The sequence below is a fragment of the Protopterus annectens genome, chromosome 3.part0 (genome assembly GCF_019279795.1).
Source record: "Protopterus annectens isolate FY-2018-M chromosome 3.part0, PAN1.0, whole genome shotgun sequence".
Lineage (NCBI taxonomy): Eukaryota > Metazoa > Chordata > Ceratodontiformes > Protopteridae > Protopterus > Protopterus annectens.
In genome coordinates, this window is record NC_056731.1 from 1,912,010,123 (window position 1) to 1,912,031,112 (window position 20,990).

A 20,990-nucleotide genomic window follows, 5' to 3' on the forward strand; every position below is an offset into this window, starting at 1 on the left:
AAGCACAAAACAGACAGCAAGGTACGGTACGGTGTAGTCAGGGCCTAAGCAAGGAATACAGCACGAATGAAAATCTTTATGAGGTATTTGTTTTCCACAAGTAGTGCAATTATTAACATTTACTGACATCGGTAAGGAGCAAGAAAACGTTTCCCCAATGGGGTACTTAGCTTTAGTTGAACACTTCAGTTCTGAAACTCGAAAACGAAAATTTCAGTTGTCGGCCGACTGGCACTTGTGAACTGCTTCTGTTTTGGGCACCGCACGGCAAGAAAGACTGATGTAATGGTGTCGGCTGCATGTTTTATACCCCTAATGTCCTGACGTCATGGAAGAAGGGGCAGCAACCGACGCAGGACCCAAGACTTTGCTAAATCAGGCCGACTGAGGGCTACTGCAAGCAGATAACCCAAATGTAATGACTGCAACAGTGAAACACGAAGAACATCAGCAGTAGTCAGAGCCGAAGTAGCAAGTCTATGCACCGAGGAAGTTTTGTGGGCCTTATGTTTAGGCATCTTACTCCTACCACCAGCCAGTGAAGAGGGATCAGAATGGGGACATTTCTTGTTCTTCATTGGAGGAGTTGTGACCTCCGACACAGAAAGGGCCTCTGAGAAAGGAGACGCAGGAAGGCCTTTTAAAATCAATTTGTTCTTGCATTCATTCAGCGTCCGCTGACTGAAATTTTGACAGATTTGACGGAGGGGGGGGGGGCTGAACAGAGAGATGAGAAACCCCCAGGCAATAAACGCAGTTGTCGTGAGAGTCGCTGTTTGGGAGTTTACCATTGCAAGACGTGCAATGCTTAAACCCCAAAGACCCTTTTTTATCAGACATGTCCACAAACACATACATCACAAGTCTACTAAACTAGAATATCAAAAAAGGAAAACACCTGGAAAGGAAAGAAAGAGGAAAAAAAATACCAACAATGGTATCAAAAGATACCACAAGGGTAAGGAGAGGGCTACCAACGATGGTAAAAAGAATTACCCAATGGGTAGAGCTAGTTAGGAAAGTTACAAATAACTCTAAACGAGTAAATTAGAAAGGAGATAGCTTTAGAGAGTGACTAAATAAGATACATATCCAAATATCAAGAAAATATCAAGAAAAATACCACTTAGCTTGAGAACTCGGTGAAACGCTGCTATATGGCTATGCGGGAAACGAGATCTGGGGTAACAGGGAGAAGGGCATTGTGGGTATCAGCTTAGCTCAAAAGTTTTTGGTGTATGCGAGCTTGGTATTAGGCAGACACGATTCCGAGGGGCTCGGAACCAAACCCATCAGTGATGAATGGGAAGAAGATTAACAACATCAGATCTGTAGTTCAGGGCTGACTCTGTCTGAAGCAAGCAGTACACAACCAATACCTGGATAGGTACAGGTTGTGTGGATTGCCTGGCATTGATTTTAATATATGTATGTGAGTAGGAGTAAAGTGCCAATCCCTAGGTCGCTAGGCTGTCAGTGAATGTGCTATGAGTTGTCTCTCAGCCAAAACCATTGCATACTGAGCATGCCTACGTCCACCTACAGAGACATGAGTAGGGGGTTCCTCCTGTGACTGTGGTGACCTAGGCACTGGTGGGGGCTGTGTATCCCTTCCCTTTGCTGATCCTGCTGCAGTTGTTTCCGCAGGATCAGATTAAGTAGCATAGTACATACTGTGAATATATGTGCACTTGTGGCTGCGGAGTACTGCAGGGCTCCACCAAATGTATCTAGGCACTAGAACTGTGACTTCAGAAGCACAACACATGCTCTATGATGTTCCTAGTTTGTGCGTGTGCCTCATTATGGCATTCATCTGTGGGTGTGTGTGCATTGCTGATGGGTGTCATCATTAATGGTTTCAGGGCGTAGTCAGCATTCCCCAGTAACTGGCTGTGCGGGATGTCCTCCCAGCAAACATCTGGTACAGCTATGATGTGTGTCAGATATGGGAGTCATGATAAGTGGCAGGGCTGCCAGCACACACATTCAGGATAATCCCCTGGGCATTGCACATGTGCGGGATGTCCTCCCAGCAAACATATGGTACAGCTATGATGTGTGTCAGATATGGGAGTCATGATAAGTGGGTATTGCACATGACCTGGCAGTTGATGGAGTGGTACTCCTTACGGATAACATAGATTCCACCCTGCTAACCAGGTGGTGCCTTGATATGTACATGAGTGCACTCTATGGCACCCAGTACTTTAGGGTAGTGTGCTACATGGTAGAACTGTTGCATACTGCTGGACCTCACCTCAGGGGAGAGGGGAAAAGATATGTGCTTACTAGCATGTAGTAGCATAGCATCCAAGAACTGGTGGAATGTCCTGGATGCAGATGCCTGTGACACCCCTATCATGTCCCCAGTTAGTATTTAGAAAGTACCTGTAGCCTGTATCCTAAGGGCTACAAATACCTCTGTTTTCACTGGGATGGATTCCCCTCAGTTGGCTCTGGGTCTGAGTTGAGGGAAGCAGTACTCAGTGAGTTCTTGTAGTATGCCCCTGTCCACCCTGTAGCGCTCTAAAATCTCCAGCTCATGTAGCTCATGGAAGGTTACCCTGGGCCTGAACACTCTTCTCCTTCTCTGCCTATGCCTGTTGTCAGCCGCACTAGCAGCACTGACTTCAGCATCTAGCACATATAAGTGTAGCAGACCTGCAGCAGCCCCTAGCATTATCTCAGTTAAAATTCCCAAGTCTGTCTTCCAATGGTCCAGTGTATTGGGAAAATCAGAATGTAGGGTATATGCATACTTATGCAGGTCTGCTGTAGGTCCAGAATATGTGATTGGTTAACTATAATGCATTTCAAGTACCTACAATGTAATTAACATAATTTAATGGCCCTATTTTAGTGAGAGACATGGCGCTATGCACCATGCAGCATAGCTTATGCAACATAATAAATATTAATTCAATATATCTGCTTTACAAACAGTACTGCCTACGTCATCACTGTCACTTGTGGACCATGCTTGAGCGAACCCATTAAGCTATGCACTACGCAGCATAGCTTATACACCTCTCAGAGTTAATAACTGAATACATCCAGTTTTAATGACTTGTTGCCTATGTCATCTCTGTCCCCTGGGTGGTGTTTCTGCATGAACGCACTCAGCGAGGCGGTAAGCCGCACAAACACAAGCACCAGTCTTTAAAAGAGCACAGAAGTAACAGGACATATCCCCTGATGGTAGCCACATCTACTGTAAACATCAACATGGTCTAAGAGCCTACACAAAGTGGATATGCGGAAACAATTACTCCTTTTTGCTATTAAAGAAATCCACCTCATTTGCAAACATATTCGTGCTGACAGCCTGGAAACTACACGGTTCATAGCCGCATGACCATAGCAACAGCAGCAATGTACCACTGTACGGACCCGACGCAAGAGCCTATAATACATTTCTGTCAAATATTATAAAATCCTTTTTTTATTTTTCTATTAAGAATGTTTGCATACTGCGGCTTGTAGCACAAACATGCCGAGCTTATTAAAAAAATTATTAATTTAACTTATTCCCTTACTCTTTCTGACATCCACAATAATAGTTTTGCTCATATGTGTATGTGGTATAACATTTTCACGGGATTTATGTCCACATTTCTGCAGTTTTACATCACCTTTGGTCTGTGCAGATTCTTATATGTAGAATTTTTTCGCGTACACTACAGACACTGACACAGAGTCTGCACAGATACATTTCTGCTTGATGGATCGCTCAGCCTGCCTCATTTGCATGAAATTCACCTGCTTTTGGGTGATTTGCATGCCACGGAATCTTCCCTCTTTGCATGTGCATGCACTCCTCTAAGCAGCACTTACTGATTCTAAAAATGTGTGCGCCTGTGTAGGCATCATGGTGCAATTCCTACACAAAAAAAAAAAAAAAAAATCGTGTAAGCTTTATTGAATTCTCCCCATGCTTTTTTAATCTGTCAATGTATCCCAGTCAACTAACTGAAATAAACAAACTGCCAGCTCTTAAGTAATTGACACCATGCACTTCAAATGTAAAGCATTTCAACAAATTCAAAATGAATGGGTGCTAGATTTGCTTCTCTAGCTACCCTTTTGGTCAGGAAATCATCAAAAAACTGTTACAACTCAACTATTCATAAGCAAAATAAATGATTTTGGAATTGGAACATCTAAGGCTGTTTTTTTCATAGCATGCTAACTTTTCTTTTAAACTGCTTGCCAATGAAACAATAAGTATATGCAACTGATTAGGCTTATAGCTAGACTCCTCTGTCTTTTCCTCCATCATTGTGGTACCATCTTCTCTTCTGCAACTGCTTGTGACTACTTCAGGCTTTACTAAAAAAGCTATTACTTCAGGGATAAAGCTCTAACTATGGCCCAAATAACCCGGGATCAATTAGTGGCTCGGGCAACTGACAGAGCAGCAGGGAGGGATGGGCATGCCTATACTGGATTGGAGGGAGCTTGATGATGATGCTCCCTAAAAGGAGGCATGGTCCATAGAGATTAGTTGCCCTCAGATATAGTCAACAAGCATGAAGGGGTGATGAAAGGGAAACTGGTAGGATATATAAATGTAAAAAAAACTTGGACAGAAAAGATGCCCCTAGGATCTACAACTAGCCTCAGTAATACTGGAGTAGTACAGGAGGGTAGGAAGAATGGCTGGTAGAGCCAGCTTGCACATGAGGCACGGGGGGTGGGGGAAGCTATCACTTCATTTATTAATCACACTCTCATTAACATCCCTATATCCCTTGTCCCTTGTTAAGGCCAACTGCTTACCTGCTGACTTCTGTATATACACCTACTCACTTATTTTAAAAGATTTACTTTGCAGCTACTACCACCCTACTTATGTTGCATAATTTGGTACTCTTCAGTAAAGACTGCAAAAAAAAAAAAAAAAAAAAACCTCCGCCAAACTCCTTCAGTCCTCTTCATTCTCTCAGCTGTCTCAAAGCTATCTGTGGCATATGTACCTGCTACTCTTTTAAAATGTACTAAACCTAATTTTCAAGAGCTGTCTTCCCTGCACTCTCAATAGATAATACAACCATATAAAAACTGAAGAAGCTTGTTATAGAATCAGTACAAGCAATGAAGTACAATTATCTCGTGTTCAGTACAGTTCGTATTACACAACACGACTTTGCCTCTGTTTCACTGCTGCTTGCTGTCAATTTCTGTACCTTGACTAGGTACTAATTTTTATTCTTGTATGTGTTCATTGAATGTTCTATGCTCTTCTGGAGCCTTTCTCCCAGAATTCTTCTGAAAATTAGTTTATTCCAGCCCTAATTTACCAGTTAAAATGTAAATAAATAAAAATATTTTTTCATTCCCTACACTAAAATAGCATCTGGAAGTAAAGGATTATCTACCTTGTGCTGTTAGTGAAATCAGCTTCAGCTTTATTTTGCACGGCTTAAAACCTAGAACTTTGACCTTCAAAATCAAAGGTTTACCGACTTTTAAAGCAAACAGTAAGTTCTACTTTTTCTGTACCCTATAACATGATGAAAATATGTAGTCAGTTAATTCTGCAGTGAAGACAACAGACATTTTGCCTTTTTTTTGTTCTTTTGCATCATTTATTTACAGTTAATGAAATGTCTCAATTTATGCCTGGAAAGGGTCCATTTTAGGTCAGACCACTTCATGCCAGTTGTGACCATTTCTGGATCTGACCACTCTCCTGGATCGACAACTGATATGCAGTAAGAACAAAAGAAAAGCTTTTATTTACTCAAAACTGCAACATTTATCAAGTCCATTAAAAGGTTTAACGTCTAAACAAACTGAATGCAAAGGAAGTAACTGTTAAACCATTAATTTTATCACAGTTCTTTTAATAAAACCATTCACTGCTTGTACCATCAATAACACCACAAGATTCACTTCTTCTAAAGAAAGACATATAGCTGATGGAAGGCAGCCATCTTCTAGAAGCGACCATTAACCTTTCTCACTACATTACTTGGTTATTGCTACAAAGTTGCTAAAAAAGAAGAAAAATAAGCTAAACAGATAAATGTAAAATACAATTGAAAGAAAGTTCCTCATACCCTGAAGTATTTATGCCTTCAGACCCAAACCTGAAATTGAAACTTAAATTTTATATAATTCAAAGGTAAAAATCTACTGAACATACTGTGGCAAATTTCTCGTCATGATGAAATGTCTCTGTTCTTAAGAACACATTATTTTTTTTGAGATTCAACATTCACAGTTAAAGTCTGCAAGAACATTTGGCGAGTGCAGCAATTTCACCTTTGTTTACATACTTACTTGGCATAAATAAAACGAACAGAGACAGTAATATGCTCTGGGAATATGAAACAGATTCTTCTAGTGATTAATATAATTATTATTCATCTGATAGATTTATATTTTAATATATGATGGAAACAGTTCACAGATTCTGTGCTGAAGAGAAATTAAGGCTACATTAATTTGCCATCTGAATGGCAAAATACATGACAGTTACAATAAATACCTGTCCTGTCCATTTTATGGCACCTACATTACACTACATTTAATTTGAAAGACTTGGATCTCCTGTTTCTTCATTACTTTTAGAAAAGAGATAAAATTTCAAAGCTGCAGTGTAAAACTCAAGATCAGAAAATGCAGACTATGAAAACCAAAAATTCTTAAAGCAAAGCATACCAGGCAAATATGATCTGTTCTAAAACTATCACTATAGTTATACTCACATGGCTGTATCCAGAGTAGGATAAGGCTCTAAGTGAAGGTCAAGAAACACCAGAAGTGGAACCAGTAACAAAATAAAAGTAGTGATATACATTTCCTAACAAGTTTTTTGTTGTAGTGTCTTGTGTATGATAATAATTCATGTATGCCCCTATTGCCGAAGTCATTTAATGCATTTTTTAAAAATTAGCATAAGTCTGGTTTCCTAAGAAATGTTGTATATAGTTTTGCTATACTATGCCACTTTTAAATATTACTGTGATTCACTTAAAAAGTTAATAGAATGAAGGGTTTTGCATCAACATGCATTTTATGAATGATAAAAAGTTTAAAACTCTAATGTCCAGTATTACTGATTGACTGACTATAACCCTCAATAATTTACCAGAAAATCAAACATTTTACAATGGATAGTACAAACATATATGGCCAAATGATAGATACTCTGCAAAAAAGATAAAAGTAAGAGGTAGGTTCTTAAGTCATTTCTTACTGTTTGTGCTCCATCACATCAAATCTACAGATAACCTCTATGTGGCATGGCAGCAACACTACTAGTATCCCTGAAGTGAAAGCTAACTAACTAAATAAACAAATGAATATTCTACATTACACTGTATTTTCTAATTATTTGGCAGTAACCATGCAACATTTTTACTGTTTTTTTTATTATGAGACAGATGACAAAATTTGAGGGTGTTGCTTCAAGGATGTGAACTAAACTACAACTTTTGTTTGTACATATCAATTATTAAATGTTTAAGCCAACCAGGAGTCTTGTTTTATGAATATTCATTGAACAATGGAGTTAATGAATAAGCAACTACTTCCCCAAAGATGTGCAAATGCATTACTTCAGTCAGGTGGTCTATTAATCAATGTTAATTTATGCATAATTTAACAAATTTGCACATATCAGTCACACGAAGAATGCCCAATCTTCATGATCTGAGACGGAGGGAGTGTTGCAAACTTATTCCATAAATTCTAAACAGTGTATGTGTTGCTAAAATAAAAAAATAAAAAAAAAAAAAATGCCATATCTCTCAACCTCCCATCTCCAGAATGTGGAATACTGCCTCTCATAATGTGGAACAAATGGGAAAAAAGTAGAACACATACTGAACAGCTTACTAGCAACTAAAACTAGGAAGCTCTTAGGATGGTTAAAATATGTTACTTTATACTTAAGCATTTTTTTGATAAATTAATATGATTCAGCATTTACTATAGATACCAGTTACAAATATTCTTAAGACTGAAACTGTGACAGGCCTTTTCAATGTGGAACAATGAGGAACATAAGACTCAAAATGAGGAACATTCCCCATAATGAGATGCACTTGAGAGGTATGCATACCGCATTCAGCAGTAAATCTACCTCAAAGGATAAAAAGATAATGAATAAAGGGAATATGAGGCATGAAAGAAGGATATTTTGCTGCAATACAGCTAAACAGCATTATGACCAAACTTGGATTATTAGTTAATCACTGCAATGACTTGCGTGCTAAGGTTATACTTCCACTCAAAGTACATAATGTGATGGAGAAATGGTAAGGAGAAGCTAACAGCATGTTACAGTCTGAGGAAGCCTCATCTATTAGAGGTGAACTACACTGCCATTCCTTTCTCATTCTTAGAAAATATGTAGATCTGCAGAAATGGTGTAGAATATCACCAAGTATGGATAAGTCTTGGGAAGTTGATCCTTTACAGAATATATGCCCAATTTAATGGAGCAAGATTCCCAACAAGTCAATGTCCCCTTCCCCTGAGTTAAGGGGAAGTTCACTACCATGATCCTAGAAAGCTACAACCTGCACACTGGCCCATCTCAATGCCAGCTGTTGTGGTTAAGGGGCAAACTCCACAAAAGTCACAGGTCAGAACTGGGGACCATCCTGTAATGAAAACCTTTTAAAGGAAACAGTTACTACATCATAAACCTATTTAGCTAATTTCCCTCTTTTATCTAGTATAATGTTCTTGAAGCACACCCACACCAGGGAAGATGGGGAGGATTAAAAATAATCCAGTTCAGAAGGATTACTTTTATTTTGAGTGGACTTCTGATATAGGTCCTAATGAGATGGAGAGATTCTCAAGCATTTTATTAGTAGTGATGGAAACAAACAAGATGATGCAAGGAAAGGCTCAAGACAGACACCATGTAGGACAGGTCCTATTAAAGAATGTCTAGCTCCTAGAATACATATTTGAGTTGCATTGCTTTGTAGATGTATGGATGCTCAGACTGGTGAGAAATTAAAATTAAGATGTCACAACCATCAGGAATCATCAACTTATAAAAAATTAAAAGGAAGAAAGTGTCTTCAAAGCAGAAGAAAAGGTCAACAAAGCTTGCATTACTCATTCAAACTAACGGCTACAACATTGTGTACTGAGAGACCTAAAATTATAAAATATCAGGACATACAAGTGGACACCCGAGGTCTTAGTCAGGTTTTTGATATCATAATGAAAGAGAACCTTGAATCAGGTTATCCTCACAGTGGGAAAACAGATTAAGTCAAGACACTCACCAATACAATTATCTCTCTGAGACACAACTCTAATAGTAGCATCACTGCAATCAAAACTGCACCTAGCTGCCTGGTCCAGTGGCACAATAGCATATGATTTGTATGCAGTGCTCACAATTAAATTCATACAGGGGTTGACATCCCACAGTTCAGTTGTCAAGGATAAAAACTGTATCTAGTTATGAGAAAGTTAACTTTGGAAGTTGCAAGGAACTCTTCCACAGATTTCCCTTCTGGAAAATTAGAGAGGGGACAGAAATCCTGTGCAAAGTCTGAGACAACACCAAGAACTGTGCCATGTGATACAAGCAAACTACAGCATCACTAGGGTAACATCATAAACAAATTTTGTTAAACTGGCCCAGTATAAGAGATTCTGTCTCTTACAGGTATGTAATGCAGCAGAGTCTGTTCTCAGCTACTTATCTATGACAGTTCAGAGGCGGAGGAAATGCGTTTTCCAAAGGAGGGACAGACTTTTTTTGGAGAAAGAAAAGCTGTGTTTCCAGGAAGGAAAATAAATTACATATTTAATACAAAAGGATTTCAGGTACATTTCTTGAGAAAATGGCCAGGCCGCTCTAGAGTTAAACCTATTGTATTTATTTATTTATTTTCATTTGGCAATTGGATAGCACTGTATCCTGAAATCTAATTTTAAGAATTATCCATAAAACGTTAACAGCATTAAAAAACGGTTACCTGTGAAATAACCTCAAATGCAGTACATGAGGTATGAATTTGTCTTCAACGACAGCCTTTCACTGTGGAATACAAAATAAAGTGGCTTATACATAATGGTATGCAACTCAAAAAAATTTTTTTTGGCCAGTATGAACAGCAAAAAGAAGTGGTGTTTCCTCAGAGAAACATTTTAGCTGCTACAACTGCAGGTTAAAGGGCAGTAAAAGGTTCACCTGCAAAGGAGGAAGAGTTCCTCATGGAGGTAGGAATCCTTTAAATGAAAATCTTGACAAAAAGATAAGCTACAACCAGTAGGTGGCTGAATGATGGGTAGACACTAGAGAAAAAGGAACCATGACTGATGAATAAGCTACAATAGAATAAATTAGAGAGAATTATATTTAATTCTACTATCATAACTCAGTTGTTGGAAACATGTATATCGAGAAATTCACTTTGAGCATGGTGAAAACTGAATCTTGTATGCATTGCCTCCTGCTATGCAACTTATATGCCTTTGTGCCTAGACCATATCTGAAAAGAGTCAGTTAACAAGGCAAGTTACCCTTGCAGTCAAATATAAGAAGATAAAACACAATATTTCCCTTTCCTTTCTCTCTGGCCATATCAGACACGCTTTTTAAATAGAACTCATTTTTCTGAATGAGTTCTATTTAAAAGCGTGTCTGATATGGCCAGAGAGAAAGGAAAGGGAAATATTGTACTAAATCAAGATGAGTGTGAGACACCACTGTATTTGTCTTTCAGTGTGTTGTAATATGTAAAATATATGTATTTTCATTTGCAATTCTTGAAATGTATTACAGTTTTCATAAAATAAATCTACACTTGTTTTTTGACTGTGCAAACCTGCAGTGCAATTTTCATGCTCCTTGGAGGTTGCTGGTTTATGCCACATGATTCATAGACTTAGACTGTTACTAAGCTAACGATCTGGAGGTTGGGGCTTTTCTAAGCCTAGCCAAGTTTTTGCAAAAGAATAAAGATGTCCTGTATCCAAATAGTATATAGAGGGCGTGGAATTTATAAGCAAACTCTGTCCATAAGGAACATGGGTGCCAGGCCCGGCGTAAATTTCCTATTCTTCATCCACTGGTCTAGGTTGTGCTTAAAGTGGGTAACAGACAAACTCAGCTTCACATGGCTGGGAAGCCTGTTCTATAGGCGGGGCAGTCACTGGGACACGTCTGTCTCTCCACCATGTTCTGTTTAAGTCACAGACAAAATTCAGGTCCCTAGAGCTTGTATTTCTGCTACTCTGACTAACAAATATGTAGGACATTCATAAGTGTGGGGTTTGCGGATGTCTTTTCTAAGCCAGGCATAGATCACCCCTCAGAATTCTATAGGAGACTGAGTAGAGGGAAAGGGCTTTAAGGTGTCCTGCATAAGGCAGGTTTGTTATGCCTTATATTCTTTTTGTAAGGAACCTCTGAGGTCCTCTAGTGGCTGCATACGCCTGGTGAGGTACATACCAAAGGGAGAACTGTGCAGTGGGATAATGACCTCTTTGGACCTAGATACCATGTCCTTACTTAACTCATTACATCTGAGTGACATCTACAGGTGCATCTGCAGTTAACTCCTACTGATGCCTGTAGGCGTCAAATATTGCTTGTTCATATTTGCGTCAATAATTCCAAAACCATGCTATATACAAGGTTTTAAAATATTTCATCTTAAAATTTACACAATGGCAAACTCAACTGCATTACTATTTGACCACTCTCTAGTGCAGGTGGAGATATTAACTGTTTTTATGACATTAATTTATATAGATATAATTTTCACATTTTTCTAAATATCTCAACAACCAAGTGACATAGACAGAACTCCTTAACCTCATATGAACTCTCTGAGCTAGAAGAATAAAATTCTGACAGTATGTGTGTAACTTGAATGGTTGCTGAGATACTGTAAGTTGTTTACAAAATATTACAAGTACAATAATAATTACTGTGTTTACTGTGACTTGTAAAGTTCAGTTTAAGAACAAGAACCTAAAGAATACTACCACTTTAAAAATAGTTTGTTCTGAAGAGTTTGCCATTTATACTTCTTTTATAACCCCCATAGTTCCATAGATATGAACATTTGTTTGAAATATGAAGACATAATTTTATTTTGTCAAAAGGCTTAGGCTCTGGAGTTCAATATGGCTGCCAAATATTAAACATATACTTTCTGCTGCTCCTGTTCCAGCTTTGTTTATCCGCTCAAAATAACCTGCATCTGGCTTTAAAAGTCAAAAGAAAGGAGTATTTCTGCTAAAATATGTCGAAAGGATTGGATCTACAGCGGCATTTTGGATAAAAAAGATAATTTTAAACCTTACTTTCTTCTAAGTATTTACCTGAACTCATTCTGGGGAAGGCCAAGGCCGCATGGTAATATCCTTCTCATCTGCATATAACAGTATTTCAAATAAGAGATGGCTACTAAGCAAGAAACCATGGATTCTACAACTACAAAAACTAAACTTTCCTCTATAATTACCCCTGAGAAGGATGTAATATCCAAGAGACAAAAAATAAACAAATCAACGCAAGAGCTGAACAAAGGGCCTACTAAAATCAAAGCTGAATCTGCACTTTCACTTGAAGATATTAAGTCAGCATTACAACCATTGCAAGATGAGTTCAAGTTATTTTCAGATAAGCTAAGTTCCTTCGGTTCAATCCTGGATCAAATCATAACAAGAATAAACACAATAGAAAATAAAACTGAGGAGAACTCCAAGCAGATAGAGGATTTACAAGCTAAGGTAAATGCAAATGGAAAAATAATCAATGACTTACAACAAAAAATAACTGACTTAGAAGCTCGAAGTAGGAGAAATAATATCTTGTATTCTATAACTATGTCAAGAATCTAAATGGCAATGCTCAGATCTGCTCTGAGCTAAAACAGAATGGCATTAAATATACTGATCCGAAGGATATTGCCAATATCCTGGCAGATCGATTCAGTGCCAACTTCACCCCCCTCTCACCCCCTAAATGGCCCATCTCAATACCGGAAGATTGCCAAATTCCAGTAATAACGGCCACACATGTACAAAACGCACTCTCTAAAGCCAAGAATACAGCATCCATGGGACCAGATGACATCCCGGGCTGTGTACTACATGAACTACAATATGAACTGGCACCTAACCTAAGTGTCATGTTTAATCATAGCCTCACCTCAGGTTTCGTGCCCACTGAGTGGCGCAGAGCTACAGTTATCCCAATCCACAAGGGGATCCACCTTGGATCCCGGAAACTACCGTCCCATCAGTCTGACAAGCCTTATCTGCAAGGCCATGGAGCGTATTATCATGGAACTTATAAACAAAGACATTGGCAACCTTCAAACACTGGACCTCACCCAGTTTGGGTTTGTGAAGGGCCGATCTTGTCTCCTGAACCTGATTGACTTCTTTGAATCAGTCTCCAGAGCCATGGACAAGGGCACGGTGGTCCACACAGCCTATCTAGACCTTGCCAAGGCCTTTGACACCATCCCCCACTCTGGAATCATAGATAAACTTACTAAGTTGGGCATTAATCCCTATGTCACCCAATGGGTTGCTAAATGGCTTATTGATAGAACCCACACTGTAAAAGTAGCCGACTCCAAATCCAGCTCCAGACAAGTGACAAGTGGAGTACCTCAGGGTTCAGTCCTGGGGCCGCTCTTGTTTGGCATCTACTTCTCTGAAGAACAGGTCAACACTAAGGGACTCTGGCTAACAAAGTTTGCAGATGACTGCAAACTGGGAGCCAATACTGAATCCCCAAATTATGTGGATACTCTACAAAAGGGCCTTACAGAAACAGATGCTTGGTGCCAGAGCCATGGGCTCAAGCTCAATGCCAAGAAATGTATTGTTATCCCCTTTGGGAAATAACATGTATCCATGAATTACCATATAGGTGGCAGTACACTAAACACCGAAAGTTTGATAAGAGACTTAGGGACACAGGTGGACAGTGGTCTCACCTTCGATAACCACATCGCCACAACAGTCAGGAAATCCTTCTATGTGGCACACCTCATCACGAAGGGCTTTTCATCCAGAAAAAAGGAGGTCATTGTCCCACTGTACTCATCCCTTATTAGACCCATTATAGAATACAACGCCCCATTTGGTATGTACCTCTCAAGACATCTGCAACAACTGGAAAGGCCTCAGAAATACCTCACTAAAAGAATCACAGGCCTAAAGCAGATGCCCTACGCTGACCGCCTTAAAAACTCCAGCTATACTCTGTCGCATATCGTCTACTCAGAGGCGATCTCTGCTTAACATACAAGGCCATGTCAAACCCAGAGCTGTTGGACATGCTACACTTAAAGAAATCCCAATCCCTCAGAGCTACACGCTCCAGGGATCTAAACCTTGTCATCACAATAAACAAAACATGCTGGAGGGATAGGTTCCTGACCCAGAGACTCCCCAGACTCTGGAATAGATTGCCCATACATGTCAAGCAGAGTGCCTCTTTGGACCTCTTCAAGAGGAACCTTGACGATTGGATGGGAGAAAGGAAATTCACCCCAGGGATCACGTCAGTCGCCCTGCTAGACAGGGGTCCAGGAAAGTAAATAATGTGGGAAGAAATAGCCAGGGAATTGTTATGGCTAGGCTTGTATAGGCCCTAGGGCTGATAGCCTAGTACCAACCTATGAAACTTAATATGTGGCATTCCGGAAAAGTTTGATCAACCCCAACTACCTGTAATATTAACAGAGATCTTTGAACTAGTAACTGAAGATAAATCTTTTGCAAAAGAAATTACTGTGGAAAGAGTTCATAGAGCGCTACGGAAAACTCAAAATGAAGCTAACCCAGACAGATCTATGCAAACTACTGAATGCTGCACATGTTAATTTACTGTTATGGCTGCAAAGAAGAAAAAAATCATCTCATGGAGAGGCTACATGATCTCATTATCACAAGACTTACCTCAGCCCATTAAAGTACAGAGACAAGCTCTAATAGCCCCTTTCTGTGCTTTGCTAATAAAAAAAATATTCGTTTCCAAATGAAATACCCAGCCACTCTTTCCTTTAACTATAAAGACCAAAAGCACTTTATACAGTCTGTGGAGGAGGCAAAGAAAACATTTATGCAAGTTTACAAGGAAGTACCAGTTATTTAAAACTTATGGCAAAGCTATTTAAAATAAAATAAAGAAAAATGTACTGCTTTAAAAAAAAATGCAGCTTCTCTCTGAAGATAGGAATGGAAACACTAACAGAAGCTGGAAACACTATCAGAAGAAATTACTTCCTACAGAAATGGTACTTTTTGCTTTCTCAGATCTGTAAACAAAGAAAGGAAGCTAACTGAGCTAATCATACCCGATTTAATGCCCTGTTGGTTTTTCTGTCACTCTCTGGACATTCTGGAAATATTTCTGTTGTTTTTTGTCTTATTTTTCTCGAATTTATTTTCTTCTGCTTTAAATTACTCCATTTTCTGGGACTTGTGTTGCTTCTTGAGGCCTGGGAAGGCCTGCATAACAGCTCCATGATGGTTTCTTTTGTCTGCTGGGCTGTTCTACACTCCATATCCCAGAATTCAACGAAAACATTGGCCGATGATGTCACAAGGTCAGATAGCACAGGAAAAGAAGTAAAGCCGCAAAGCATTACTGGGAAAGCTAAACATCATGAAATACATCGTATTTATGAAGAAATGGACTGTATTTTTACAGTTTGGGTTCTGTGTGATGCTGAAAATGTAAGAACATTGAAGGATTTCATTCAGGGTAATGTTTATAACATTATTTAATTTAAAAAGCATTATGTCAGTGTGTGCTATATTTAGTTAAGGAATGTTATATATATGTCTCTAGTTTATTTAATGCCTGCCAAATATTAATTGATTAGTATTTAGTTTTATATTGTAGTATTAGTTAAATTTGTAACTAAGTATTAATTTGTGTCTAAAATCTAATGCTGCAGCTAAATAAGTGATCTGCATCTTATAGGGGTGAAGTGTATAGTTATGTGTTCTATAAGCTTTATAAGTCTCAGGTATCTGCAAATGATATCCAAAGCTCAGCTGATTGCTTTGTTTGGGTCTATAAATGGTCTTTCTGTTTATTTTAGATGCGTGTTTATTTTAGGTGTGTGATTTTGATTTTCAATAATAGATTTTAAAATAATATTTATAGATATGCCATTACCCTCGGAATGCCAGATATAGTTACACTTGCCTGCTTACTGTCTGTGATAATATATAGTATTATTGATTTATAGGGAGTTAGTTCTAAACTAATGTGTACAATCATAATAATATATACCAATCCAACCTTATGCACATGTAAGCATAACTAATTCCATGTTATGATCTGCTAAAATTATACATATATATATATATATATATATATATATATATATATATATATATAAAGTCTTTTAGAAAGTTTGATTCTTATACTCTTTCTAAGCATATTTTGCCTTTAAATGTACTTTAAATTTATATGTTAGTATTAAATAGTTTTTGGAGTGGTATGAGGGTGTAGTTGTGAATGCTGGGTGACATTTGGGCTATCGAGGTTAGTATTTATGTCTCCCTGTTGCATACCTGTAAGATTTATTTTATACAAAAATGTTTAACAACAGTATATTTGTATCTTTTACATTTGCAAATAAAATCATATCAGGGAGATGGGTGGTTAGCCATGAGTTGTAAGGTTAGGAGCATGGATGTCAGAACATCAGTTTTGAGTACAGTTTATTTTTTATGTGTTAGAAAAAGACCTATCATTATATGGACCGTTCCTGGTGAAACTAGTATCTCTGTTGACCCTATTTTGTTTTTATTGTTATTTATTGAATTTATAGTTAGATGATTAGGGTGAATTCTTGGAATGTAAATGGTCATCAGGACATTAAAAAAAAGCTGGTTATGTACCTGATTTATCAAGACAAATCAAACATTATTTTTTTTACAAGAGATGCATATGACAAATGACTAATGGGACAATATTAAAAAAAGAAATTGGATTAGACAGATTATATCAGCAGGGAGCAGCCTTACATCAAAAGGTACAGCTATTTTAATTAAAAAGTCCTTCCCTGAAGAAGTGCTTGATACTTAATTTGATTCGAATGGAAGATGGTGTTTCTTCACTTGCTCATACCCACAAGTTAAGTCTCCGATTTTGTTTTTGAATGTGTATATTCCATGTTCAAACCAACATTTGTTCATCCAGGAAATACATAATCTGCTACTTCCATACCATGATAATTTCTTCATTATTGGTGACTGGAATGCTCTTATTGATCCATCAAATGATAGCTCGAATAAGAACAGAAAACAGCCCACCCAAATAACTGCTTCTATTCAAGATTTGATGAATAGTTTTAATTTAGTTGACCCTTTTTTAATATCTGAGATTGACAGGGAGTCTAATAAATTCACTTTCTATTCGGCTTCACATAAGGTTTGGTCTAGGATTGATTATTACCTGATCTCAGATGCTTTCTTGACTAAAATTGCTAATTTTGCTCATGAGGCCAGATCTATATCCGATCATTTGAATATATCACTTGGCATTAACCCTAACCAAAAATGCAATTATGACAGTAAGATTTTCACTTGGTCACTAAATAGTAACATTCTGAAAAAAAAATGATGTTTTGCAGGAGGTTAATGAATATCTAAAACACTTAGAAGCTGAATCATTGCTTTCCAATATCCCTTTAGATATACAATGGGCAGCGGCTAAAACTGTCAGAGGAATACTTATCCAAAAGGCATCTTATTATAAAAAGAGAGTCTGTACATTAATAACCTCACAAAAGAGTTTAAAAAAATTGATGCAGAACTGCAAGAAGATTTTTCCCCTGATTTGGAAATTAAAATTCACGGAATTCAGAAGGAAATATATTTCTTCAACCAACAAAACTACTCTTTGACTGAATTAAAGCTTCTACTTGGATACTCCGAATGGGCTCAAACTTCATCCAAGACTCTAGCAAGACTAATAAATATCAAAGAAGGACCAAACTATATAAAGGACATAAAGTACAAAGGGAAAATCCTGTATGGAAATAATGACATTGTAAATTCATTTGTAGATATTTACACGGAAATCTACAATCCCAAAACTCAATTCCAAAAAGAACAATACACAGACTTCCTCAATAACCTTAATGTCCCAAAACTATCCTCCACACAAATTACCCAGTTAAAAGTCCCTATAACACTAAATGAAATAACTGCAGCTATTAAAAAACTGAAACCTTATAAGGCGCCAGGCCCTGATGGATTTACGGGTGAATTTTACAAAATTTTCTGCAGTAATCTTACAAAAACCCTACTTAGCATGTATAATCATATCATATCAGAAGGGATTATGGACAAGTATATGAATAATTCCAAAACTATTTTCATCCAGAAACCAAACTCTGACAAATCAAACCCTCTTAACTATAGGCCTATTGCCCTTATAAATGTAGATATGAAAATGTTATCTACCATTTTTGCAAATAGAATTCAGAAAGTGATGGCATCAATTATTTCTCCAGAGCAATTGGGTTTTATAAAGCAAAGACAACTTTGTGATAATACTCTCACTTTGCATACATTATTAATGTTCCTTGAAAAGGATAATCATCCAAGATATGCTTTAACGTTAGATGCAACTAAGGCCTTTGATAATGTGGATCTCAACTTTTTATATGTAACAATGGAATACTTTAATTTCCCATATATGGTCATTAATACTATTAGGATGATGTATAAAAATGCCTCTACTTCCCTTTATATAAATAAAACATTATCAAATCCTATTAAAATTACAAATGGCACCAGGCAGGGGTGTCCGCTATCACCCTATCTTTTTAACTTGTATATTGAACCTTTTCTTATCTAGATCAAACAGATGACTTATCATCATATCCCAAAAATCTATAACATCGAAATAAAGTACTCGGGGGTTTGCAGGATAACCTTAACATTTACTATGAGCTCCCTAACACAGACCTCCAGAAAATTAAAAACTTTACTGATCTCTTTTCTAAAGTTGCTAACTATAAGCTTAACCCCACCAAGTCATCATATTTTCCTTTGAATCCTAAGAAGCATTTAGAATACTACTTCCCCCTTTCTGACATACCTATTAAATATTCAATAAAGTATCTGGGTATAAACTTCATGCACTCTTATCAAGAACTTATGAAAACTAATCTTTATAAAGTTTGGGATCAAATAAACAATGATCTAACCAGATGGAAAAAATATTAACCTTTCACTGTTATCAAAATCTGCTATTATCAAGATGAATATTCTACCTAGAATTCTTTTCTATTTAAATGCTGTTTTTTTAATATTCCAAAAAACTTCTTTCGTAAAATGGAGACCACAATTTCTAAATTCTTATGGTTCCCTAAATCAACCAGAATGGCATATAGGAAATTAACTATCCCAAAAGCGAAGGGTGGATTAAGTCTTCCAGATTTCAGTCTTTATTATCAAATAATTACCGCAAGTTGGTTAATAAAAATAGACAGTTATCATCCATATGACGAATCTTGGTCCCCAATATGGGTCAAGATCTGGTATAACTATATACGTTCATTCAAAACTAATCCTCAATCTATCCCCTTTCTCACACCTGTTGGTGAATTTAACATTACGTTTTTGCCTCTTCTAAAAAACAACATTCTTATTTTTCATGATCTGATGAAATCCCTTAATTTGCAAAATACAATCCCCATTCTTCAACCCATCTGAATCCAAATTTAAAAATCAATAATAAAATGATTGACCTATCTAACTTTCCTATTATCAAGAAGGCTATAGTCTGGCATTTTTATAGTACAAAAAATGCAGTAGAGGTTAAAACTTTATTTGGGGCTCCTAATAAATATGACCCTATTTTAAGACAGCTCAGCTCACTTATAAAACAAAAATTCCTTAAATACAGAGTTATGGAGCAATATATTCAGTTAACACAATCAAGCATCAATTTGCTCTCCCTAAAAAAACAAAATGATCTCACATATTTATAAACTTGTGTCATCCATTATACGTAGTCATTCACTTTTATTTTCCGAATACTGGGATTCAATACAGGATAAAATCTCTAGCGAATCAAAATATGAAGCAATCAGAAATGCACTAAACTTGACCCCCTTCAAAAATCTAATTTACACACAGCTGATGATAAATAATAACTCTTACTACACCCCAGTTGTTTTACAAAAATTTGGATGTAATAAAAACTTAACATGTCCTTTCTGCACTCTCCCTCATGTTGACATAATACACATGTTCTGGAGTTGTAAGACCATCTATAAACTCTGGTGCTCACTCAGAATTCAATTAGAAAAAAATGAGGTATGAGAAAACTACATTTTCTTGGCAAACTATGATCCTTAACATTGTTCCTATTCAAATCAAAGGTATTCGCCGTCATGTTCTTGTCTCAGTTTGTGCTCTCCTTAAATATTTCATTACTAAAAATTGGATCAACCCCTCAGCAATTTCATGGGAAAACTTTAAGTATATGGCAATAAAATATATATCAGCGCACAAAATGTGCACGAATAGCAAAAAGAAAAAGAATTATTTCAAAAAATATTAGTAAAATCTCTTTGATCTAATCTGGAATAAGTAAAATCCAGCAACATTTTTTCTTATACATTTGCATTCCAAGCTGGATCCTTTTCGTACTAGGTATGGTCCAAAATTATTTGATAATGTAAACATTACACTTTACTAATTGTCTTATGTAATTTTATTCGGAGAGGTCCTCTGACATCCATGATGTAAATATATTGTAAATATGGTGTAAATAGGTTTTTAGGACATGCATAGTTTACTTTAGGTGGTGTACCCCCAAAATAGTTAATAGTTTATACTTTATATAATAGTATGTTATCTGATTAAAGTTATCCTCCTCTTGGGAGGTCTGATTTCTATTTGTATTATGTTTTTCTGGGGCACCCTAGTGAATGTTTTACCCATTCAAGAGTAAGGTACTGGTTACAATAACTGCTTGTCTATAAATCAAAACTTGT

The 20,990-nt window shown here is 37.1% G+C and overlaps 1 protein-coding gene across 1 annotated transcript in view; it reads right to left on the reverse strand.

The window, feature by feature from the left end:
• LRRCC1 (leucine rich repeat and coiled-coil centrosomal protein 1) overlaps nucleotides 1-20,990 on the reverse strand; it is a 1,845,576-nt gene that overhangs the window by 387,879 nt on the left and 1,436,707 nt on the right. The window lies entirely within an intron of this gene.